Source organism: Pinus tabuliformis, chromosome 5_1 (genome assembly GCF_031772625.1).
Source record: "Pinus tabuliformis cultivar Carrire ecotype Pingquan chromosome 5_1, CPIR1, whole genome shotgun sequence".
Classification (NCBI taxonomy): Eukaryota; Viridiplantae; Streptophyta; class Pinopsida; order Pinales; family Pinaceae; genus Pinus; species Pinus tabuliformis.
In genome coordinates this window covers 213,615,828-213,643,754 of record NC_142305.1, presented here as the reverse complement: position 1 = coordinate 213,643,754, position 27,927 = coordinate 213,615,828, and positions in this window count along the sequence as shown.

Here is a 27,927-nt window from a genome sequence, read left to right as displayed (position 1 = left end):
TTTGGAATATATAGTACTAGTGATCTGAAATTGATTTCTAGTTAATGTTATGCTAGTATCATTTCCAGATATAAAATTTTCTTTGCTTTGGTTTGCTTATCCATAGAGAGTTTATCCATGAGCATGTGATTGTCAATTCATCTAACTTGGTGAAATTTAGTGTTTTGCATGAACTAAAAAGCATGAATTTAAACGGTTGAACAACAACATATAAAAACACAACAAACACAAATAACAAAACTCAATACATGGAGCTTGTGAGGGGATGGGGGCGATGGCGAAGTTACCAGCACGCGCAGACTACGCAGCGTACGGTCGAAACGCCGCAACTCTCAATCAGCAAGCAGCGCCATCGAGACCCACCCATCCTCCTGCTGTCCTTCTCGCTACTGGATTAGGAGTGGGGTTTGCCTACCCTTCCCGCTAGACATGGACTTGTGTAACCTCGCCTTTGCAGGCGGAAAAGTCCGGATCTAGACTTGTAGTTGCATACAACCTTGTCTAAGCTAAAACAACGCAGATCGGTGATACCATCAAGGGTAGGGGTAGCTGAGAGAGCGAATCCAAAACCAAGAAGCGGGACGAGGGTTTGAAGGACCCTGATCTCAAGGATAAGGGAACTGTCTGTGCTGATTTGAGGGCTTTCCACAATGGAAAGGAGCATATTACAGTGGATCTGTGCTCCAGGGATGCCATCAACCTTATGGAACATGCAAATATTCAGGGGAAGCCGGATCTGATAAATTTCTGGAGTTTTCGTAATCACCCTTATGTTCGGGCGCTCACTGCAAATGCATGGACGCTGATATGGAGGAAATCCCCTCACTCAGGGAACAATACAACAACATGTCCTCTAGAATGGTCAAGTAGCCCTCACAAATTCCAGATCGGGGGGCAGGCAACCGTCATGATACCCCTTTGCCCTGACTCTTGGGCCAAAATCGCAGAGGAACACCAGAACGACGAAGATCTAGGGTTCGGGATCTGGACGAACCGGGCAACAGATCGGGGGCAAAATCAGTCGGCCTCAAACCCCAGAGAAGCGGCTCTCATTCAACTATTCATTAAAGCACCGGAAGGTAGGCATTACTACCTGAGGTTAGGGAAGGGCAGTAGCATCCAGGATCTACGGGAAAAAATACAGAACCTACTGGGCATTCCTGAATAGGGACAAAATCTGATCTACACAAGACGCAGCCTACATGACAACTACACCCTGCAGGACTACAACATCACCACAAATTCGACCATCATCATCAACCTCCGTCTAAAAGGTGGATGCTCAGGAACAAGCTCAAAGAATATAAGCCCCAAAAACTCAGGCTCCTTCAAGGATGCTATAAAGGGTAAAGGGAAAGTGCAAGCCAATCCTACAACAAACCCTGTTCTTCCCAGGCCCTACATTGTAGAACAAAAAACTGAGAATCCTGCGCTCACCATTGCAATGCCTGAGGTAAATGCTATGTTCTTAGATCTATATTCCCACTCAATTATTTGTAGATTCAACGGGTTTTGGCCCAGATATAGTGATCTGTACCACTGGATCCACACTACTTGGACACTAGACTATGATATTTACTTATACCCAAAAGGTTTCTTTATAGTAAGATTCCGCACAAAACAGGTCAAGGAACACATCCTTAATCAGGGGCCATGGTTCTGGGGCAACGCAGGGCTCTTTATCACCCCATGGTTTCCAGATTTTGACGCCAATACAATGGTAGTATCAAAAATGCTAGTATGGATTAGACTACACAACCTTCCACTACACTTTTGGCACGACAAGGTTTTAACTGCTATAGGCAATACCCTGGGGAAATTCCTAAAGATTAATTACAAGGGGAATATTTACATTCGCTAGAATATGTGTTGAAGTAGATCTCAGCCAGGGGCTACTAGATAGTATAACACTGAACTTTAACAACACTCAGTGGATACAATCCTTGGACTATGAAAACACAACATTTCGATGCCGAGGATGCCTACAAACAGGCCATCTTCATAGTGCTTGTCCACAGGCAAGAAACATCCCCAGTCAGAACAAGAAGCAACAAAGGAAGACTAAAGGATGGCAAAATACAGAGCCATTAGAAGAAGACGAGGACATATCATGCATTACAGAAGACCAAGCAGAAAAGGAAGAACAAAAAATCTAGCACAACATGCAAATGCAAGCGGAAGACCCCAGTAACCCATTGTAGCAACACGATTTCCAGACAACAGAAAAGGAAATAATTGAAAACAAGAGAACTCATGGTTCAGAAGGATCTGAGTCGGACAAGGACTCTCCCAGAAATACAATAGAAAATCAACTCTCCCTTGCAACTACTTCCCCCAACTTTGGGGGATGGCGTAAGGTGGAGAAAAAGAAAGGAAGAAAATAATAGTTTTTTAGTATTAATTTTGTTGTTCTCTATGAAAAACAGGAACAATATTTACTGCATATGCTCCATTAGCATCTACAAAATGTAATTTTATCTTATGAATAAAATTACGATTTTTTCTTACGGGAAAAATAAAACAGAACTCAATACACAAATTTTTGTTGAAGGAGTTCACCCCTCTTGGGCTACATCTCCTTGGTCCAGCTTCATAGTGTGGGCCTTTGTATTAGCTTCAATAGTGCTCAAATTGATGTTACATGCATCCAATGTTCTTGCTACCTATTCCAATGAGTTTAAAACATTCAAATCTATTAGAAATGACTATTTTTTACTCAATTTGGTTACCAGTTGCTTTGGGAATGACCTCCAACACCTGGTGGCCCTAGGCTTCAAAAATCTTCAAGTGAACAAAAAAAAATATAGATGACCTCTTCTGCCTCCGATACCTGCTCCAATGAATTTCCAACATGCCAATTAGCAAAAAAATGACTATTCATTTTCGAAAATTGGTTGAGAATTGAGTAAGTTATGGCTCAAACAGTGTTTCCTAGAAAACCTCCTCTAAATTTGGAGAACTGCAAGTTAAGTCCGCCAAGTTTGGTGGTGGTTCCAGATTTAGTGGCTCCGTCAAATTAATTACCGATTAATTAAATGCTAAACTGATTAGTGGCACACTAATCCCACTTAACAATTGGCCCTTAGCTCCTGGTTTGAGCGCTTGGTCACGTGGGGTGGGGGCTAGCCTCGGGGGCATATATTTTTACCAAATTTGCAGAAGCTCTAACTTTTGCATACGATGTCGGTTTTTCGAACTATTTGTGGCATTGGAAAGCTAGAGACAAACTCTATCCATTAACTTAGGTCTAAATAAATTCTAAGCACTTTCATTTTTTTAGCTAAAATACTAATCCTTGATCATTCCTCCCCACTAGAAGCCTTTTGGACCCCAAAATCTCTCTTGATCACTGATTATGTTGATGAGGGGAATGTTCCCTCATCCTTCCAGTCTTCATCCATTGAAATTTTCTTAATTTCATCATTTGGATCTTTTCATAAAAAGTCAAATTTTTCCTTGATTTCGATGACCATCTATTGCTGTTTTTGACACTATCATGCTGCAATATTTCTGAATTTGCAGAACAACAATCTAATTTTGCAGAAAAAATCTTGTTCCTACCTTCGTCAACAATCAAATTTCTCACCTTGCACTTTGTCTTAATGGGGATTTTTAGCTGCTTTTGCCTTGTACTTGAGTCGACTCTTGCCCAAGTTTCTTCGCCATTGTAATGTGCCTTTTGGAAACTAGCAATGAAAATTTGTGAAACCCATGCCTTCTTTGTGAAGATTCTTTGTCCTCTTCTCTTTTAACTTTGCAACTTCTTGCACTGACACCTTGTTTTCAACACTGCTCAACACCAATGTTGGCTGCTGCAAATTTTCACCTTCTTTCAAAGGCAACCTATTATCATTCTAAAACAACTCATTACAAATATAAGCATCTTTATGAAAAGTATGATTCAAAACATCTCTTTGTTTGATCATCAACAATGTCAAGTTATGACTTGCATTCACTAGCCTCTTCATTTTCCCTGCATTAACTAAAGAAATGTTCAGTTTCTTACGATGAGATCTCACAATATACTTCACCCCATCTTTAAGCAAATGATATTTGTGCTCATAGCGATGAAACACCGCTTTCCTATCATACAAATATGGACTTCCCAAGATAATTCCAGAAATGTCAAGTGGAACCATGTCTAACTCGACTTCATCAACAAAGTTTGCAGTAATAACAAATCTAAAAATGCATTTCCTTGAAACCTGTAAATTGGCATCCTTAACTATCCAACCCAAAGGGTATGGTTTATGATGTGGTATAGTTTCAAGTTTAATCTCTTTAACTAAGTCTTCTGAAATCAGGTTTGCTTGTGATCCACTATCAAAGAGTGCATCAATCTTGGTATGATTTGAGATTAATTTGACAGTGAACAACTCTTCCCTTTTGTCTTCATTTGGAGTGTTGTTGCGACTATTTGAGGAACTTGTACTTTTAACATGTTGACCTTTCAAACCCATAGCTGTAATTTTTGTCTCATCTCCTGAATTTGACCCTAAGTACTTTTCAGCTATAGCAACAGTTTTTCCCTTCTCTTTGGCTTTCAATCTATCTGGTTTTAATTTTAGATGAAGTTGCCAACAATGGTCTTCATCATGGCCAGTCTTTGAACAATTTTTGAATGTGAGTTTTTCCTTCTCTCTTTTGATACTTGCATTCTTATTTCCCTTCCATTTTCCTCCCTTCTCTTTTCCCTTACCCTCGCTTTCACCTTGCCTCTAAGATGCATGGCTTGCACACATACTTCATCTAAGTTGCTTGGGTTAAACATAAAGATAGTATGCTGCAAATAGGAATGTAAACCTCCAATATATTTCAAGAGTGTGTCTTGTGAATTCAAGTTTACTCCTAATAACAGAGCCTTTTTCCTAAACTCCTGTGTATAATCTTGGATTGTTTGGCCTTTAAGTTGCCTAAAGTTTTTCCAACTCATGATGACTTTTTGCATATAGGCTAAAGGATAAAACTGTCTTTTAATTATAGAAACAAATTCAACCCAAGAAATGGATATCTTACCATGGATTCACATTTCCTCTTAAACATTTTCTTCCCACCAAACTAGTGCAGCTCCTAGCCTCAGTGAAGCCAACTGGTATGTCGTCTTCTCGAAGGTTCTGAATTCTATGGTATACCTCCAACTATCGAATCCAATTGTCCAACTTTTCTGCATTCACTTCTCCATTGTACATGGGAAGTTTGAATTTTATGTCCAATTTCAGTAATGGAGTTTTTCCTTTTGGGGTTTTGGAATGAGTATGGGCAGTGGTGGTAGTGGAAGATGATGCTGTGTGAGATGGTGAAGATGATGAGGAAGATGATGAGGATGGTGGAGATGGAGGTGGCTTTCCACCATTCCCTTTGGAATCCTTCTTCTCATCTTTTTTGTCCTCTGAGCTTCCTTCTCCATATGGAGGTTTAGAACTCTTTCCAACTATTCTAGTGTTCCTCTCTTCATAGAGGACTTTAACCATCTCAGTCAAAGTGTAGAAAGCTTTCTTGAATTATTCCTCTTTTGAAGAGGGACCTTCATTCTCCCTTTCTCTAGACATAATGGCTATGGATTCAGGCTCAGAAATTTGTACTGATTGTACCTCTTCAATCACTTCAGCCTCTTGTGCAATTTGTGCCTCTTCAATCTCAACTGATGGAGATGGAACTTGAGGTGATTCAGGTGTTGCCTTGAGTGGTCCTTTGGGTGAGGATGGTGCTTTCTCAACCTTCTTCCTTCTTGTCCTAATCTCAGGACTAGCTATCAGTAGCTTCCCTTCTCCTCTTTGCAAATTCAACCTTGTAATCATAACAACAATTACAACTATTAAACCCTTCAAGAAAATCAAGCAAGCAAACTTGTGCTCCGATACCAACTTGATTTGAAATTGATTGCTAGTTAATGCTATGCTAGTATCATTTCCAGATATAAAATTTTCTTTGCTTTGGTTTTCTTATCCCTAGAGAGTTTATCCATGAGCATGTGATTGTCAATTCATCCAACTTGGTGAAATTTAGTGTTATGCATGAATTAAAAAGTATGAATTTAAACGGCTGAACAACAACATATAAAAACACAACAAGCACAAATAACAGAGCTCAATACACAAATTTTTGTTGAAGGAATTCCCCCTCTTGGGCTACATCTCCTTGGTCCAGCTACATAGTGTGGGCCTTTGTATTAGCTTCAATAGTGCTTAAATTGTTGTTACATGCATCGAATGCTCTTGGTACCTATTCCAATGAGTTTAAAACATTCAGGTATAGCAGAACTGACTATTTTTTTACTCAATTTGGTTACCAGGTGCTTTGGGAATGACCTCCAACACCTGGTGGCCCTAGGCTTCAAAAATCTTCAAGTGAACAAAAACACCTATAGATGACCTCTTCTGCCTCCGATACCTACTCCAATGAATTTCCAGCATGCCAATTAGCAAAAAATGACTATTCATTTTCGAAATTTGGTTGAGAATTGAGTAAGTTATGGCTCAAATAGTTTTTCCTACAAAACCTCCTCTAAATCTGGAGAACTGCCAGTTAAGTCTGCCAAGTTTGGTGGCAGTTCTGGATTTAGTGGCTCCGCCATAAATTCTGCAAACTTAATTACGGATTAATTAAATGCTAAACTGATTAGTGGTGCACTAATCCCACTTAATAGTTGGCCCCTAGCTCCTGGTTCGGGCACTTGGTCACATGGGGTGGGGGCTGGCCTCGGGGGCTTATTTTTTTACCAAACTTGCAAAAGCTCTAACTTTTGCATACGATGTCTGTTTTTCGAACCGTTTGTGGAGTTGGAAAGCTGGAGATGAACTCTAACCATTAATTCAGGTATGAAGCAATGTTGAGCACTTTCATTTTTTAGCTAAAATACTGATCCCTGATCAACTAGTGTCAGAATCAACGTTGTCACACAAGTAGATTGACCCAATTACCAATTCCTCTATAAAAAAGATGAAAAGAAAGAAAGAGAGAGAGAGCAAAAAACAATGAAATTATTATTTTTAGTAATCATTTTAAAAACTTAACTTTAAATATTATTTCAATGATATCTCTATATCTATTTCAAAAAAAAAACAAAAGAATTACAAAGCAGTAAAAAAACTTAATTTTAATTATACTAGTATATATCCATCTTAAGCACGAATCTAGCAAGAGTTGAGAGAGATCAAATCTTTTGAGGTACAAAACTTTTTTAGATTGCAAACCACTTTCTCTCTCTTAATATATATATATATATATATATATATACCCACACACCATGTGTACTTTTTCATACTTGATCAGTGGTTATCTCTCTCTCTCTCTCTCTACACACATAGACACACACAACGTGTATTTTTTCCTTGCTTAAAGTGCATTTTTGAATGTATGGAAATTCCCTTGGGAATTTGGATTGTGTACACTACATAGCTTTAAATTGTAAACTACACATCGTAAGCTTGCAATTCCAACGAATTTTTGTTGGATTTCAAACAAATTTGACATAAAAATATAAGTGAAAAAAGACTAAAATGTAGAATATTAAGACTAGGAATGGCGCCTAAGAAGCAGGTCCATTTGGTTAAAAGGTGGAGATGAAAATACCAAATTTTTTCTGGCCTTTACTAAAGTGTTGGAAATAATACTGAGAGGGGGGGTGAATTAGTATTATCTAGTTATTTTTAATAAATCTTCCTTATTTATACTTTGAATTATTCTTGTATGTCAGTACCATAAAAAAATGAGCATGAGCAAGAAAAATAGATAGTCATACCAAAGAACACCAGATGTAAGGTGGAAACCCAATGTGGGTGAAAATCACCTGCTGCAATATGTCTCTATCTTCTTTCAATTAGAAACTCCTTTTACAATGATTTTGTACTGGTGCAGTCCTTTACCAGTACGCAGGCTGCAACCTGCAGAGAGCTACAACTCTCTCTCGTTTTCCAGTCTCTCCTGGAAGGGAGCTACAACCCCCTACTTCTTTTCTTTCAAGGACCACTTTTCATAAATTTTCAAACTGGATCCATGAACATCAAATGATCATCAAGTACAAGTAAATCACCCAGTCAACTGCAGTAACCAGATCAATAGTAACAGTAAACTAAACCCAGAACACCTTATCAACAGAGAAAAGTCAGTCAAATAAATGCCTTAAGACAGGTACGCAATTTTTCTTTATCTGGCATGCGTTGCTACGCACTTCACCTTCTGCGCCTCTGCGTATCCCCGCAGAGAGCCTTGAACTGCACTGCGTATCCACGCACTGTTCCTTCAAACGCGCCGCGTACCTTCACTGTGCCCACGCACCCACTGCTTCTATCGCGCCGCGTACCTACGCACCTGCGGCTTCTGTAGCGCCGCGTACTTTCACTGTGCCTCCGCACCTGAACCTCTGTCGCGCTGCGTACCCACGCACTGCGCCTTCTTCTGCTCTGCGTACCCACGCACTGCGCCTTCTTCTGCTGTGCGTACCCACGCACTTGCACTGTTAATCACCTGCGTACCTCTGATTAGGGCCGAATTGGCAGTCACCCAGTGTGCCCCAGATAGTCAGATGCCCAGATCTGATCATGCGCTCGAGAGATCACACTTCATAGATTCACTTTCAACTTCACTTTTATATAGATCAAGCTTTTAAATCGATAACCCAATATTTTAGATCTTAAGATATTCAATTTGCAAAAGATACATTAGCCAAGTGATCTCCTTCCCTATTTATAGTCAAGCCCTTATTCACACCATGGGACAAAACCATCAATAACCAATACAAGGGATCCAAACCGGGGCAAAATTAGATCCTATACCACGGGCCAAAACCATAGAATCAAGAATGGCGGGCTAAATACCACGGGCCAAACATAAGAAACCCCACGTGAGCGCGCTTCTCTACCTTGAAGTGAGTGAACTGGGGGTACGCACCTCATGAACGGGTAACCTGCGGGTATGAACGCACTTCCTAGCCGGCGTACCTGCGGGTACGCACCTTTTGAACCATTCACCTGCGTACCTCTTAATTTCCAACATTTTGAGAGCCTGATCAGAGCATTGCCACTTGAGGGTGTTGCCATCAAGTACAACATCTGTAACATAGAGCCATACCAGAATCATAATGCCAACAATCTCCCCCTTTGGACTTGATGGCAACCTCAAGATCCTCAACGTCATTCTCCCCCTTTGACATCAAGGGAAAAGGGGTATGCTCCCCCTAAGAACATGCTCCCTCTGACTATAAACCAGATCTGCAAAGAAGAACCATAATCCACCAAACACCATAAATGACCTTGAAAGAGATAGATACATATTGCAGCAATATTCAGACCAGCATCCATGATCTCCTTCTGTACGTCCTCCATAATGCCAACAATGCATAATATGCTCCCCCTGAACCTATGCCATTCGATCTTCGACCAGTTCGCAACCCAGCACATGTACGCATATGCCCCAGATGATCCTTGCGTACAACCAACAATCAGAAGAGATTCAACAATATGATGATGCATCAACAACCCCCAGCTTTTGCCTGAGGTATTCAAAAGTCTCCCTGGGCAATGGTTTGGTGAGTATATCAGCAACTTGTTCCTTAGAAGGAACATATTCCAACTTGACCTTTTGTTCAAGCACTTGTTCCCAGAGAAAGTGATACTTGATTGGTATGTGCTTGGTCTTTGAATGCATGACTGGGTTCTTTGAAATGCTGATTGCACTTGTATTATCACATAAGATGGAGATGGGTGGAATACAAGTGATTTGAAAATCTTGCAAGGTCTGCATCATCCAAAGAAGTTGAGTGCAGCAAGATGCAGCAGCAACATATTCCGCTTCAGCTGTAGACAAGGCAATCGAACTCTGTTTCTTGCTGAACCAAGATACTAATCTGGAACCCATAAAGAATGCACCACCACTTGTGCTCTTCCTGTCATCCACGCTTCCGGCCCAATCTGCATCTGTATAAGCATGAAGTGTGCGATCTGTATCTCTAGGATACCATAAGCCATAGTTTTGAGTTCCTTGAAGATATTTGAAGATTCTCTTTACTGCCTGAAGATGAGTTTCCTTTGGATTTGCCTGAAATCTTCCAACTATTCCTACTGCATGCATTATGTCTGGTCGGGTACCTGTCAAATAAAGTAGACTTCCAATCATAGATCTATAGGTTGGTTGATGCACTGCTGCTGATTCATCATTTGCACTGAGGCTACATCCTGTGACCATGGGTGTACATACTGGTTTTGCATCTTCCATGCCATATTTCTTCAAAATCTGCTTGAGATACTTGGTTTGAGACAAAAAGATCCCTCCTTCTTTTTGTTGGATTTGCAAACCAAGAAAATATGTCAGTTCTCCCAGCAAGGACATTTCGAATTCTTTCTGCATTACCAAGGCAAAGCTTTGACTCATAGCTTCTTCATTGCTGCCAAAGATAATGTCATCTACATAGACAACAAGTATTAGCAATTTGTCATTTTCAACTTTTATATAAAGATTGCTATCTGCTGATCCTTTTGAAAAACCTTGTTGATGAAGATATTTGTCCAAACGATAGTACCAAGCCCTTGGAGCTTGTTTGAGACCGTAGAGAGCCTTTTTCAATCTGCATACAAGATTTGGATCATTTCCAAGAATGAAACCATCTGGCCGCTCAATGTATACTTCTTCTTCCAAGTCTCCATTCAGAAAGGCTGATTTCACATCCATTTGAAATACTTTGAAGTTTTGAAAGCTTGAGAGAGCAAGGAACATTCGGATGGCCTCAAGTCTTGCAACAGGAGCAAAAGTTTCTTCAAAATCTATTCCTTCTTGCTGCGCATACCCTTTACAAACAAGTCTGGCCTTGTTTCTAATTACTTCTCCATTTTCATTCAATTTATTTTTGAAGACCCACTTTGTCCCTATAACATTCTTATCCTTTGGTCTAGGAACCAACTCCCAAGTGTTGTTCTTTTCGATCTGCTCAAGTTCTTCATCCATTGCTTTGACCCAACATTCATCTTTGCATGCCTCTTTCACATTTTGTGGTTCAATGGAAGAGAGTAATGCCAAATAGCTTGAAGCTTCTGCAATTGTTCTTCTTGTTTGTACACCTGCTTCTTTTTGCCCCAAAATCTGAGATTCTGGATGATTCTTCTGAACATATCTGGATGGAGTCTTCTCTTCTATCCTTATCTGATCCTCTGGTTCTTCTTGAGGTTCTTCTTCTTCATCATTCTGTCTTTGAGGGTAGTCTTCATCTTCTTCGATATCTTCATGATTTACTTGCCTAGGAATGTATCCCTTCTCATCAACCACTACATCAATGCTGTCAACAATTCTTCCAAGTCTTTTATTGTAGCACTTGTATGCTTTGTTGTGTGGAGAGTAACCAAGAAGAATGCCTTCATCTGCTCTAGGTTCAACTTTGCCGAGTTGCTCATCAGTATTCTTAATATAGCATCTGCTCCCAAAGATTTTGAAGTGCTTTACCGAAGGAGTCTCACCATACCAGAGCTCATGAGGAGTTTGAGTGCTGTTCACTCGGACATTTGTTTTGTTGAGAATAACAGCCGCAGCATATGCAGCTTCACCCCAGAAAGTTGCGGGAGTTCCAGACTCATCAAGCATAGCACGAGCCATTTGTCGGACTGTTCTGTTCATTCTTTCCACTACTCCATTTTGCTGAGGAGTTCTAGTTGTAGAAAATTCTCTTCTTATCCCATGTTCTTCACAGAAATCGAAAAATTCATTTGAGGTAAACTCCCCACCTTTGTCGGATCTGAGGCACTTAATTTTGTATCCTGATTCATTTTCAACCAAGGCTTTAAAGGATTTGAATTTTTCGAATGCTTCATCTTTGTGCTTCATAAGTCCTAACCAGACAAACCTCGAGAAATCGTCAATGAATAATATCAAGTATTCTTCTCCTCGAGGTGTCCTTTTCCTGAATGGTCCACATACATCTGTATGTACAAGCTCAAGAGGCATGCTAGCTGATCCTTCCTTCTCTGGAAAGTTAGTTCTGGTTTGCTTTCCAAACTGACATGATTTGCATATGGTGTTGTCTGGAATTTTGATATCTGGAAGACCGCGAACTGCCTGATATTTGCATGCTTTCCTTATTTGTGAAAAGCTTAGATGCCCCAACCTCCGGTGCCATAACCAGTGTTCATCATCCTTGCTTAGATAGCATTGTTGTTGTCCTTCTTCAAATATGTATAGATTATTTGGATTTCTTTCACCTTTGATCACCGTTTTACCTGTATCAAGATCACGAACAAGACAACCATTTGATCTAAATATCACCTTGGTTCCTTGATCACACATTTGGCTGACACTCAGAAGATTATGCTTCAATCCATCAACCTACAAAACATTTCCAGCTTTGACTTTTTCTTTTAACTGAGCAGTGCCTTTTCCTTTTATAGCTGCAGGAGTATCATTTCCAAAAGAAACTTTCTTTCCCTTTTCTAAAGCAGAATATGATTCAAGTTTTTCTTTATCACCTGACATATGCTTCGAACATCCACTGTTAATGTACCATAGATGTTCCCGTCCCTCTGCATAAAATGCTATCCCACATCTTTCTGTTTGTGGTTCCTTTATTCTCCATGTTTTGGTGCTTGAGGCTTGTTCCTTTGTCTGCTGAAACCTGCTCCTGCATTCAGAATCTTCATGACCAAAGTTATTGCAAATAGAACATTCAACTTCATTTTCAAGAGCCGAAAAGTTGTTATAGGTCCTTTTTGTAATCCCGGTGATACTTCTTTGTTTTTGAGCTTCTCTAGTCATGATTGTTTTATATGCAACACATTGAGCTGCTTTGTGACCAAAGTTATGGCAAGAGAAGCATTGTCCATTGAAGAAACTTCTGCGGTTATTAAATCTTCCGGCCAAATGATTGTAATTTCTATTGTTATCCATTCTTGAAGCAAATTGAGAAGATTTTACCTGTGGCTGGTTGTAGCTTTTGTTCATCCTTAGGACGGATTGCCCCTGGTTTACCTGATAGTCTTTGTTTGATGTAATTCGTCCCTGCTTTATCTGATGATCTTCATTGTGCTTTTGCTCATTCCTTCTTGCTGCATCAAGATAACTCTTTGACGTGGATGGTTGAGAAGTTTCTCCATTATAGCCCAGACCTGTCTTGTTTAGAGGAGAACGCTGTACATTGATGATCTCATCCAGAGTTTCAGATCCTTTGACAAACTTAATATTAATAGCCTTTGTTTTCTCAATCTCTTTTCTAAGACCAACAATTTCACCTTCTAACTTTTCAAGATATTTTTCTTTTTCATCAATTTGAGATTGTAGGGTATCAATGATCATATTCTTTTCTTCTATACATGTCTTGAGTCTAGAAATTTCTTCATAAAAGCTATCCACATCTATAGCATCCATGTAATCATCATCTTCAAATTCCATTAAAAGTTTATAGTCATTACCTCGTTCATCTTCATCACTATTTGATAGACCATCACTATCTTCATGAGTGTAGTAGCTTTTCTTATTTGCATTCTGTTTCTTGTTCCTTCTAGCAGGTTCCTTTCCTTTCTCAATCTTATCCTTATGCGGACATTTCGCAGCATAATGACTTACTCTTCCACAAGCAAAACATTTAAAAGGTAACTTACCTCTGAACCTTCCAGTACCCCGTTGAAGATTTCTGACAAAATTTGATTCTTCTTCTTCTTCTGGCACGTGACTTGCTTCATAGTAGTATCCTTTGCCTGAAGCCTTGAAAGCATCTTCTCTCCTATTGATGGACCTCCCTTTCTCATTTCATAAGCAGTTAGAATTCCGTGTAGTTGAGACATAGTAAGAATTTGTAAATTTTCCTTTTCTTCTATTGCAGACACTTTAGATTCAAACTTGGGGGACAATGATCTTAAAACTTTTTCAACCACAATAGCCTCTTTTATTTCTTCACCCAAGTTTTTCATGCAATTAACAATCTCGTCTACCTGAAGAAAATAGTTAGCCACACTTTCATCATTATACATTCTGAGATTCTCATACTGAATCCTGAGGGTTTAAAGTTTAGCACGCTTTACTTGTTCATCTCCTTCGTAGCTCAAGACAATCTTGTTCCATATTTCCTTTGCGGATTTATATTGCATAACCTTTATGAATTCTGTTTGAGATAAGCATCCCAGCAGAGTATTGACTGCTTTAGCATTTGTTTCATATTTCTTCTTCTCGGCCGAATCTATAGGAGTAGCTGAAGGAAAAGTGTAGCCTGTATCTATGATATCCCAAACTTCTGTACCAAGAGATTGAAGATAGGCAGTAACTCTTACCTTCCAATAATTGAAGTTTGTCCCATCAAAAATTGGTGGCCTGATTGATGCTTCCCTCTCGTAATTGCTCATGATGAATGATCTTCCTTCAAGCGATCAAACTTCTCTGAAGGACCTGCTCTGATACCAATTGTTGGAAATAATACTGAGAGGGGGGGTGAATCAGTATTATCTAGTTATTTTTAATAAATCTTCCTTATTTATACTTTGAATTATTCTTGTATGTCAGTACCATAAAAAAATGAGCATGAGCAAGAAAAATAGATAGTCATACCAAAGAACACCAGATGTAAGGTGGAAACCCAATGTGGGTGAAAACCACCTGCTGCAATATGTCTCTATCTTCTTTCAATTAGAAACTCCTTTTACAATGATTTTGTACTGGTGCAGTCCTTTACCAGTACGCAGGCTGCAACCTGCAGAGAGCTACAACTCTCTCTCGTTTTCCAATCTCTCCTGGAAGGGAGCTACAACCCCCTACTTCTTTTCTTTCAAGGACCACTTTTCATAAATTTTCAAACTGGATCCATGAACATCAAATGATCATCAAGTACAAGTAAATCACCCAGTCAACTGCAGTAACCAGATCAATAGTAACAGTAAACTAAACCCAGAACACCTTATCAACAGAGAAAAGTCAGTCAAATAAATGCCTTAAGACAGGTACACAATTTTTCTTTCTTCACCTTCTGTGCCTCTGCGTATCCCCGCAGAGAGCCTTGAACTGCACTGCGTATCCACACACTGTTCCTTCAAACGCGCTGCGTACCTTCACTGTGCCCACACACCCACTGCTTCTATCGCGTCGCGTACCTACGCACCTGCGGCTTCTGTAGCGCCACGTACTTTCACTGTGCCTCCGCACCTGAACCTCTGTCGCGCTGCGTACCCACGCACTGCGCCTTCTTCTGCTCTGCGTACCCATGCACTGCGCCTTCTTTTGCTCTGTGTACCCACGCACTGCGCTTTCTTCTGCTGTGCGTACCCACACACTTGCACTGTTAATCACCTGCGTACCTCTGATTAGGGCCGAATTGGCAGTCACCCCGTGTGCCCCAGATAGTCAGATGCCCAGATCTGATCATGCGCTCGAGAGATCACACTTCATAGATTCACTTTCAACTTCACTTTTATATAGATCAAGATTTTAAATCGATAATCCAATATTTCAGATCTTAAGATATTCAATTTGCAAAAGATACATTAGCCAAGTGATCTCCTTCCCTATTTATAGTCAAGCCCTTATTCACACCATGGGACAAAACCATCAATAACCAATACAAGGGATCCAAACCGGGGCAAAATTAGATCCTATACCACGGGCCAAAACCATAGAATCAAGAATGGCGGGCTAAATACCACGGGCCAAACATAAGAAACCCCATGTGAGCGCGCTTCTCTGCCTTGAAGTGAGTGAACTGGGGGTACGCACCTCATGAACGTGTAACCTGCGGGTATGAATGCACTTCCTGGCTGGCATACTTGCGGGTACGCACCTTTTGAACCATTCACCTGCGTACCTCTTAATTTCCAACATTCTGAGAGCCTGATCAGAGCATTGCCGCTTGAGGGTGTAACATAGAGCCATACCAGAATCATAATGCCAACATAAAGGCAGGAAAATTGTAAATACCATTTGGAGTCTGCTTGATGATGATGGCAATGAGGTCTCATCTTTCGTTGGAATGGCCAATTTGGGTAAATGACACTTTGAATATCTCTTTAGAGCTCCTCCAAAAACATTAATTGTAGACGTAACTTGTATATTCCATACTTCCCCAGAATGATTAACAAAGAGGATAGTAGGGAAATTGTGGAGGAGGTATCACAGGGGGAGCTCCAATCGGTGTTCCATAATTTTCAGAAAGATAAAAGTGCTAGGCTAGATGGATGGAGTGTTGAATTTTTTCTAGAGCTTTATGATATTCTAAGACTTCGTCTGTAGGGGTGTCAAAGAGTCCAATAAAGTTGGGAGAATACATCCCACATTCGATTCAACCTTAATTGCTCTTATCCTAAAGGCGAACCACCCTCTTTCTTTTTCATACTTTCGCCCAATTTCCCTCTGTAATGCCATTTACAAGATCATTGCTACCAGACTTAAACCTGTCCTATCCAGATTCATATCCCTAGAACAATTTTCTTTCTTGGAGGGGAGTTAAATTCATGAAACTATTGGTGTGGCCAAGGAGGGTATTCACAATATTAAAAACTTAAAACTTGAAGGGGAATGTTATCAAAATTGATCTATCTAAAGCCTCCAACATAGTAAACTAGATTTATATAAGGCTTCTTTTTACCCATTTGGGTTTCAACCTAAATTTTATCAATTGGGTTATGATTTGTATACAATCGGTCTATTTTTTTGTCCTCATCAATGGTTCAACCTCTCCCCTTTTCCATGCTTAAAGAGGGTTGTGATAGGATTGCCCACTATCTCCTTTATTTTCCTTGTTGTTGGCTAGAGGTTTAAGATGTCTCTTGAAAAAATGTTGTAATTACTGCAACACCCTCCAAAATTTTGGCCTACAGCCAATTTCAGAGCCTTCCTTTCTCTTTTATATTGTTGTTGCAAACGCTAGAGATCATTCCATGAGCTTTCTTGCAGTACTTTGGTCCATTTTGCATGTTTGGTTAATTGTCGTCCTTTGCCATGTTTGGTTGTCATACAATGTTTGCAAGCTTTTTATGATGGTTTCGAAGTGGTCTTTGTGTATATGAGTTGTCCCCACCATGTAAACATCTATCACATTCATACACAAAGTCTTGAACATTGTCTCACAAGTGTCGTCATGGTCATCCTAAAGCCTATCTTAAGTGTTGCACTTGTCGTATCTTGTCATGAGGCAGTCACACAAAGGGAAATTATTCATTTATGTGTTCCGATGATTTATTTTTTTTGTGTTGTCAAAGTATGTCGAGTGTGTGATCATAGTCGTTTTCGGAAAATCTTCCTGACCGAGCAACTTAGCTTCACTGAGCCCCAATTGAACTGCAAAATACACAATCTCAACCCTCTAATATGTGAAGTTGTTGCTTGGAACTACACAATGTCCAATGCCTATCCTCCAGGTCTGCTTCTCTTCATAATTCCTCAACCCAACTCTCGATACTGACCCCCCAAATTGCGCAGTTGTGTCTCCTAATCTGCCTTTAACTGTGCACTTCGCATCTTCAACCCTCAATATTTTCCCTTATTTGTTGGAATTGCGCAATGCGCTGAAGCCTAACCTCCCTTGGCCTCCAAAACTATGCAGATTCTTCCTCTAGTGTCCTTTCCCTCAGCCAGACCCCACTGCCTCCAGAAACTACACAGTTCTGTTCTTCAAGCCTCCTTAATCTGCACATTGTACAGTCTCAGAGACCAAGATCTCCCCCTAACTATTGGAACTGTGTAATCTGCAGTCATTGGGCCACTCTCCCTAGTTTGTGACTTGTCCCAGGCTTAGTTCACAGATAATAATGCATCATCTTAGACTAGGGGGTTTTCGGATTGATATCGTCCTGTCATGAGTGAATTGCAAGAACATGTACACTATCAAGTCATGGAAATTAGATGATGAAGAAGGAGAAGGAGGGAATCATGCCTAAAGGCTCTCTTGTAGATGAACTCACAAGTGGATCAATCAAGAGGAAGCAAAGGGACACAAGTTTGCAACTACCATCCAAGACTAAAGATCATTGAAGACTCTGCATCACCAAGCCATGCAGAGGTGAAGAGAAAGCATATCCAAGAAGACATCCAACACTCAACAACAACAATGACTTGACATTGCCACATCACCAAGCAGTCCATGTCAACAGTGTCATGTCATGAGTGGTCATATGCCACATCACTATTGTGGACCATGTATATTGTATTCAAATGTATTGTAAAGTGGAAGTCCAAAGGACACACATGAATATGGAGAGTCATGTAAGTTGAAAAGTCATAGGAAGTTGAACAATCATGAGGGTAGTCAAAGAGTCACAAAGGGGAAGCATCACCCCTTGGTTATATATACCCCCTCATTGTATGAGCAAATGATTTTTCACCTTGGATCCTCCCACAAGGAATTAGAGAGATCAGCTAGTTCTTTGAGGAGCAAGAAGTGGCTTTGATGTCCCACTATTGGGGCTAGTGATGTACAATGTAAATATGTGTCTTGGAACTTTTTCTACCTAGGGGGGATAATATGGGGTACCAAGGGGAGGTACCCAAGGTAATAATGTAATAATGAGATGGGCCATAGTAATAAATAAGGTGGTTAACCCATATCATGTAAGGGACCACAAGTAGTTAATAATAATGTAATGGGCCCATGGTATTAGTTGATGGTATGAGGGAACCATGGTAATAACCTATGGTATTGTATATATGAGGCCTATATAGAGGCTAGAGACTCCATGTCAAGGAATAGTGAAGGATTATTGTATGAACATGCATATGGCTTGTGGAGTGCTCTCCTTCATTAAGGAGTGAATGTATGGAGTTGCCCTACCATAAGGGTTTGATATCAATAAGGAAGCATTTCTATCTATTTCTCTCTTATTGTTTCTGGGTTTATTTCCATTATCATATGTTTCCGGGTTACATCTATAACAAGTGGTATCAGAGCACTTTCTTGGGCACAAGGGGATAATTTTTTTTTTATTTTTTGCAGGATTTCGGGGGCAGCGAGTTGCAGATCAGATCTATACGTTTTGGTGCAAGATCTGCAAAATCTGCAAAATCTAATTGCAGATCTGTATTCTTTGTGAAAAAATATCTGATTTCAAAAAAACAATCGGTTGAATCAGAGTCCGAATGAAGGAGATATCACTGATTTAAAAATCAGTGGGGTTGCAGATAATTTTTTAGGGCAGCGATTTGCGGCGTAGATCTGGACATCCTGGTGCAAGATCTACAAAATCTAATTGTAGATCTGGATTCTATGTGAAAAAATACCCGATTTCAAAAAAAATCGGTCGAATCGGAGTCCGGATGAGGGAGATATCGCTGGTTTAAAATCAGCTCTTTTTGCAGAAATTTTGGTGACGGCAGGAGAGTTGCAGCGCAGATCTAAAATTCTAGTGCCTGGATCAAGATTTTTATCACATGGGTAGATTCAGAAGGGTTGTTCCATTTCCAAAAACAGGTCATAATAGGGATTCTGAGCAATATTGACTAAACTGTGACAATTTCAAATTTTCGTCAAGTAAGTGATTTTTTTTCAAAACCCTCTTCATGGCTTCGAGCAAGGTTCTATTGTTTACAGGAAAAGATGATGGTCCTACTATTGAAGAATACATAAAAGAATACAAGAGGTTATTCAAAAACAATTGGAAATGGGTGGCAATAGGTAATTTTGAAGATGAGGCAACCACATGGTGGGGATTACTTAACCAAAAGAAGTGTTTCAACCTGCCCGATGAAGCATTTGAAAAATTACTTTTAGACAGATGGTCTCATGCCAGAAAACAAGATAAGGAAAAACATGTGGGGTTATTTCCTATTGGTATATCCTTATTACAGGTTCATGGATTGATTCAAAAGGAGAAGATCATGGTTTCTATAAATCCTAGTTGCAAGCATAATTTCATCAATGTTAATTTGGCAAACAAATTGCAAGTTCCAGCAAAACAAATTGAAAATACACAGGTTGATGATGAGGATGTTCAAATTTATAAGGATTTGAAGCTTTCTATGGATAAGTATGTGTTGCATGGTGATTTTTATACTTCAGAGATGGATAATATGGATGTTGTTTTGGGATATCCTTGGATGGAATCAGTGGGTACTATCAATATTAATGTACATAAGAAATTCCTGAAGCTCTGGTATAAAAAGAAGAAAATTACATTACAGAATATTTCCATTAATAAACAGGTAGAGTGCAAGGAGGCTGAAGCAGAAGATGTTCCAGGGTCTGACATATTAGATGATGAGCTAGTGATGATAGACAATCAAACACAAATAGAGGTAGAAGCAGAAAAGGTTACAGGTGCTGATACATCAGAGGAGGGCTCAGTGGTTGAAGTCATATTGGAAAATAAGACACCACAATAGGCACCACAGCAGGGTGAATTAAAGAAAAAGACACCATGGATTAAAACTTCAACATATCATCATCCACATCACCTCGCAAGAAAACACAACAAGATGGCAACCAATTAGCCACAAGGACAACAACCCTCGTATGACGGATAGCGAGGAGTAAAGATCCACCTACTACACATCAACACAGAAGAGCTGCCATGATCAACTTCCATCTCAAGTGAGCGAGGCACTAGTGAGATCGAGGGTTCACCTTTCTCTTGGATGGCTAGATGCACGTGCATGGTACCAATGGACTACTCTTTTGAGTAGATCTTATTATTTGTGTTCTTCCCATGTTTCGGGGACGAAACATGCTAAGGGGGTGGAGTGTTATATACCTAGGGGGGATAATATGGGGTACAAAGGGAGGTACCCAAGGTAATAATGTAATAATGGGATGGGCCATAGTAATAAATAAGGTGGTTAACTCATATCATGTAAGGGACCACAAGTAGTTAATAATAATGTAATGGGCCCATGGTATTAGTTGATGGTATGAGGGAACCATGGTAATGACCCATGATATTGTATGTATGAGGCCTATATAGAGGCTAGAGACTCCATGTCAAGGAATAGTGAAGGATTATTGTATGAACATGCATATGGCTTGTGGAGTGCTCTCCTTCCTTAAGGAATGAATGTATGCCCTACCATAAGGGTTTGATATCAATAAAGAAGCATTTCTATCTATTTCTCTTATTGTTTCTGGGTTTATTTCCATTATCATATGTTTCCGGGTTAGATCTATAACAAGTTCCATATTATCCCCCCTAGGTATATAACATACTCTGCAGATATGGATAACATGGATGTTTTGGGATATCCTTGGATGGAATCTGTGGGTACTGTCAATATTAATGTGAAAAAGAAATTCCTGAAGCTTTGGTATAAAAAGAAGAAAATTACATTGCAGGATATTTCCATTAAGACCCAAACAGAGAATACAGAGGCAGTAGCACAAAGATCTAATGACACTTACACATAAGATGATGAGCCTTTGATGGTTGACAATCAAACACAAATAGAGGCTGAAGCAGAAAATGTTACAGGTACTGATACATCAGATGAGGACTCAGTGGTTGAAGTAATAGTGGAAAAGAAGACACCACAACAGGCACCACAGCAGGGTGAATTAAAGAAAAAGACACCGTGGGTTAAAACTTCAACATATTATCACCCACATCACCCCGCAAGAAAACAACCAACAAGATGGCAACCAATTAGCCACAAGGACAACAACCCCCGTATGACGGATAACGAGGAGCGAAGATCCACCTACTACAGATCAACACAGAAGAGCTGCCATGGTCAACTTCCATCTCAAGCGAGCGAGGCACCAGCGAGATCGAGGGTTCACCTTTCTCTTGGATGGCTAGATGCACGTGCATGGTACCAATGGACTACTCTTTTGAGTAGATCTTATTATTTGTGTTCGTCCCATGTTTCAGGGACGAAACATGCTAAGGGGGGTGGAGTGTTATATACCTAGGGGGGATAATATGGGGTACCAAGGGAGGTACACAAGGTAATAATGTAATAATGGGATGGGCCATATCATGTAAGGGACCACAAGTAGTTAATAATAATGTAATGGGCCCATGGTATTAGTTGATGGTATGAGAGAACTATGGTAATGACCCATGGTATTGTATGTATGAGGCCTATATAGAGGCTAGAGACTCCACATGAGAGATAGTGAAGGATTATTGTATGAACAGGCATATGGCTTGTGGAGTGCTCTCCTTCCTTAAGGAGTGAATGTATAGTGTTGCCCTACCATAAGGGTTTGATATCAATAAAGAAGCATTTCTATCTATTTCTCTCTTATTGTTTCTGGGTTTATTTCCATTATCATATGTTTCCGGGTTAGATCTATAACAGTATAAAAGTCACAATGCAACACATACTTATCCATAGAAAGCTTCAAATCTTTATAAACTTGAACATCCTCATTATCAACCTGTATGTTTTCAATGTGTTTTGTTGGAACTTGCAATTTTTTTGCCACATTAACATTGATAAAATTATGCTTGCAACTAGGATTTATAGAAACAATGATCTTCTCTTTCTAAATCAATCCATGAAATTGCAATAAGGAGACACCTGTAGCAAATAACTTCTTATGTGTCTCATTCTCCTTTTTTCTAGCCCGAGACCATTTGTCCAAAAAGAGTTTTTCAAATTTTGCATCTGAAAGTTTGGTCAACTGCTTGTGGTCAAGTGATAACCACCATTTTTCAGCCTCATCTCTCATATTAAGCTTCATTGGAATCTTCCAACGTGTCCCATGTATGAACTTGTATCTCTGTATGAATTCTTCAATAGTAGGACCATCATCTTTCCCTGTAAAATATAGCATCTCCATGAAGAGGGTTTGAGAAAAATTCACTTACTTGGCGAAAATTTGAAATTGTCACAGTTTCGTCAATATTGCTCAGAATCCCTATTATGACCTATTTTCAGAAATGGAACAATCATTCTGCATTTGCCCATGTGATAGAAATCCTGATCCAGATACTAGAATTTCAGATTTGCACTGCAACTCTCCCGTCGTCACCAAAATTTCTGCAAAAAGAGCTGATTTTAAATCAGCGATATCTCCCTCATCCGGACTCCGATTCGACCGATTTATTTTTTGAAATCGGGTATTTTTTCACATAGAATCCATATCTACAATTAGATTTTGCAGATCTTGCACCAGGACATCCAGATCTGTGCCGCAAACTCGCTGCCTTGAAAAATTGTCTGCAACCCCACTGATTTTTAGATCAGCGATATCTCCTTCATCCAGACTCCGATTCAACCGATTTTTTTTTTGAAATCGGCTATTTTTTCACAAAGAATACATATCTACAATTAGATTTTTCAGATCTTTCACCAAAACATACATATATGATCTGCAAACTCGCCGCCCCCGAAATCCTGCAAAAAATAAAAAAAAAATTCTCCACTTTTGTGCCCAAGAAAGTGCTCTGATACCACTTGTTATAGCTCTGACCCAGAAATATTATAGATCTGATATGAAAATATAGCTCAGATACCACTTGTTATAGATCTAACTCGGAAACATATGATAAGGGAAATAAACCCAGAAACAATAAGATAGAAATAGATAGAAATGCTTCTTTATTGATATCAAACCCTTATGGTAGGGCAACACCATACATTCACTCCTTAAGGAAGGAGAGCACCCCACAAGCCATATGCCTGTTCATACAATAATCCTTCACTATCTCACATGTGGAGTCTCTAGCCTCTATATAGGCCTCATACATACAATACCATGGGTCATTACCATGGTTCGCTCATACCATCAACTAATACCATGGGTCCATTCCATTATTATTAACTACTTGTGGTCCCTTACATGATATGGCCCATCCCATTATTACATTATTACCTTGGGTACCTCCCTTGGTACCCCATATTATCCCCCCTAGGTATATAACATAATCGCATAAGCCTTTAAAGCCAACACGTTCTTCATGCATGGACTATGAATGTTTGTAAGACTATTTTGCGGACGTTTGTATTTCATGTTTGCTTTCACATGTACTAAGATAGTTGAATTATTTCACTTATTTTAGTGCTTATCTTATTGAGAATGTGTTTTAATGGTTGTTATTGGTGTCCCATACTTGTATACTATTTCATGAGATATTACATATCTTTCCCTGTTTGTTGGTTTTGACGACTGTCACATCCGCTATGGAAAATTGCGATGGATGTTAGACGAACCCTTATGGTTCATGTATGTATCTTCCTAGGTGGTACTATTATCTCTCACTTAGAGGCTCATTTTTCTCCCCACTTTGTAGTAAAAGAACCATTGACACAAGTGCAATTGCACACTCACCAGAGACACCTCCCTTGCTTTTTGAGGACAGCGTTGCATCCCTCTCTTGTGCTGACAGCGAGAGCCAAGGAAAATCTTTAAGGATTTTGAAATCGTGCCGTTATACCGGATGGGAATCCTATGCCAAACGGTGTGAGGTATGTTTGGGACTTCATACCGGGGCCTGATCCTTTGAATATTGGTAGGTCCAACACCGTCAACATTTTTGGTGCTAAAAGGAGGGCCACTAATATTTTATGGATGATAGACCCACTGACCCCATCATTCCATCTTCTGGTTAAGGCAACAATGTTCATTGCACCTCCCCTAATTGTGCTTTTGAAGTTGGTGACTCTTCTCATCCCAAGCCTGAATGTGAAAATCTGTATGATCAGATTTGGGCCATCCGCCCCATAACTCGTCAATTTGCAAAAGTTGTTACATTAATTTTGAGAGTAATCAATCTTCCATATTCTCCAAAGAGGAACAAGACCACCTCCACATGGATAGTAGTTTCGTTTGTTGAAGACATGGTTCTTGCCACTCTTGAAGAATTAGCAGACTCTGTGGAAAAATAAGAAGATCCCCCACTCTTTAACGATGGTGACGGAGTCAACATTATACTCTTGGGCACAACTTTCAGCGGGACAGGAGGAGAAGAAGAAGAGGAAGAAGAGCCATCATGCTCTGATAAAGAAGAGGAGGACAACAAAGAGGAAGGCATGGTAGACCAAAATATAGATTGTATGACTTAGGGCCCACTAGCACTTTCGGGTGTTCTACACAAGATGCCAAAGCATTCAGGAATGCTCTTAACGAAGTATGACCCTTATAGAACAGTGAAGGCTGAAGACCAGCTGGACAACTTTTACCTACATCTACAAACACTTTAGGTACGTTATGATGATGTTGAATGTAGACTTTTCTCGTGTAACTTGAATGTAGATAAGTTATATGGTATCACAACCTTCCTCCAAACTCCATCCAGAATTGGAGGGGGATTAAGAAGATTTTCCTTGAGAAATTTCTTGATGATAAGACCCTCGCCATGTTATTAAAAGAGCTCGGTAATATTAAGATGGATCAAAAGGAAAAGGTAAAAGATTTCAACCATAGGGTCAATCGCACCTTAACTAAAATTTTGGAAACATGAAACGTCATGAATCCATCACCATAGATTACTACACCTTTTCCTTGCCAATAAGAATTGTACAGTTTTTTAAGCGAACTGCGAAATAGACATTAACAAAAAATTATGAAGAGGCTGTTGTTTTCGAGAAGGACTTGTGCACTATTGGAGTTGTGAAAATTTAAAGAAAATCTATTAAGGAAGATCAACCCATCGGATAACTCAATGCATAACAATCAGAGCAAGTCCAGGAAAGTAGTCACAATGAAAAGTGTTTAGTAAGGACAAAACCATCCCTCTAGAAACCACAAACCAAGTCACATCCCTGGACACCTCGGTCAATCTTCCTGCTGTGGACTGTAAAATTGTTGATGACATGAAGAAGGTTTGTGCAAATATCTCAATGTTTGAATTAACAAATATCATGAGCCAATGAGACATCCTTCTACGGGCACTTGGGAAAACCTCCATAGGTAACCCTACCTCTTCAGGCAAGGAATCTAGTAAGTCTCCTGGTTCTCTCAAATCTGTACTCAATGAACTTACGATGGATGCGAATACACTCTACTCGCAATTCTTGTTAACTTTCAAAATTTTCAACTTGAATGTACACAACTGCTTGGTCGATTTTGGTGCATCAGTGAACGTAATTCCATTATATGTTTCCAAGAAAATAAACACTAAATGGGACAAGGCATATGCACATATTGTTTATATGGATAATACTCATGTCTAGGAATTGGTGAACTTAGATATGTCATCATCTGCTTATCATCTGATAGACGAGTTCACCAATGTATCAACATAGTGATTGTGGACATTCTAGAAGCATACAAAGTATTGTTGAGAAGAGATTGGTCCAGCAAGCTACAAGGGTACTTTTCCATAGACTGGTCACACTTATGGCTTCCATATAGGGGAAATTTTTTGAATGGGCATAATGAACCAATGGCTTTCACATAATTACTTTTCGGCAATTTCTTCCTTGAAACTCAACTGTGGTGTTATCTTGCACAATCATCCCTAATTCCACCAGATACACAGTTGGATCTCCTTTCTTGCCCAATTGGTGATAATGAACTTTGTACAATTAGTAGTAGTTGTAGTAGTACTAGTGTAGTTCATATTCCCTGTACATATGATGTTTGGACTATGTGATTCGATGGTTCCAAAACGAAAGAGGGCTCTGGAGCTAGTTGCGTTTTAATAGGCCCACTGCAGATACATCATTTGATCTCTAGTCGCTTGGAATTTGAGTGCACAAACAACACTACAGAGTACGAAACACTCATCTGGGGCTTGCAAAAGGCCATTGACCTCAATGTTTCCATCCTGAAAGTGGTAGGTGACTTAGAAATCGTGGTGCGATAGGTATGTAACACTTACATTTTTTGTCACCTCACCTTAAAAGTTATCAGCAAGAGGTATGACGTCTTATCTCACATTTCCAAGCTTTTAACATTATTTCTATTCCAAGGATTTGTAACGCAACCACAAATGCATTAGAAAATGTTGCTACTAGGATGTCACCATTAAGTGATGGTTTTTATATTGAAATTATTTATAGGTCTCCCATCCCGATAATATCACTAATTTACATGTTTTTGATGATGACCAATAGATACTGTGTTTCATGGTGAATGCTGACATATTCAAAGACGCAACGATTGATGAGAATGAGCACGAAAAGGATTTGAAAGATGCAACCAATGCAAGTAAAGGAAACCTCATCCCCAAGGGTGTGGTATCATTGGAAAAGTTGTATGACTTGCAAAACTGCTTCTAGGGACCTGTCAATGCCAAAACCCACAATTCCACATTGTCACATGAGCAGATTAACTTGGTAACAGATAAGGATTTGAAGTATGTTAATCTCGGTACTTGTTTCACACCAAAAGATCGATAAGACTTCATTCTGGATTTAAGACCTCTGTGGTTTATTACTTTTGACTTAGTTACCAGAGAATCCACAGTAAGAACCATTTTCTGCCAACTTTTCAAATCCCAACCGGGATCCATCATCAGGACAACTTGAATGCTTGATAGAAGAAGAGCTTAATTGAGGGACTAAATAGTAATGAGGAGAGAAAAAGAGATGAATGTCGGCTCTCAATTTTTGAATAATAATTTTTGATGAGATGTCGGCCGTCTCTGATTAATTTAATTAATTAATTAATTTCAATATATTTAATTTTATTTTTTTTAAATTGATTTAAATTAATATCAATTATTATTAAGATTGATCATTATCATAATAAAAAATTATTAATATTAATATTACTTTTAATTAATTAATTAATAATAAAAAATTATTAATATTAATATTAATTTTAATTAATTAATTATAATCTTATACTAATTAGTTACTTTTAATTTAATATGATAGTTATTATTAATATTAATTCTATTATTAATTATTATTATTAATATAATAATTAATAATAATAATAATTAGTATTAATGATATTATATGGATCATAATTAATGTTAAAAATATTAATCCTAGTATATTGTATTAATATTTAATATTTATTATAATATATGTTGGTGCAATTTTTTATTAATAAATTTTTAAGAATAGGTTACTATTTAGCTTAATAAAGAAATTATTGTTAATTGTAAATATTATTGTTATTAATAATTATTATTTATTAATATAATAATT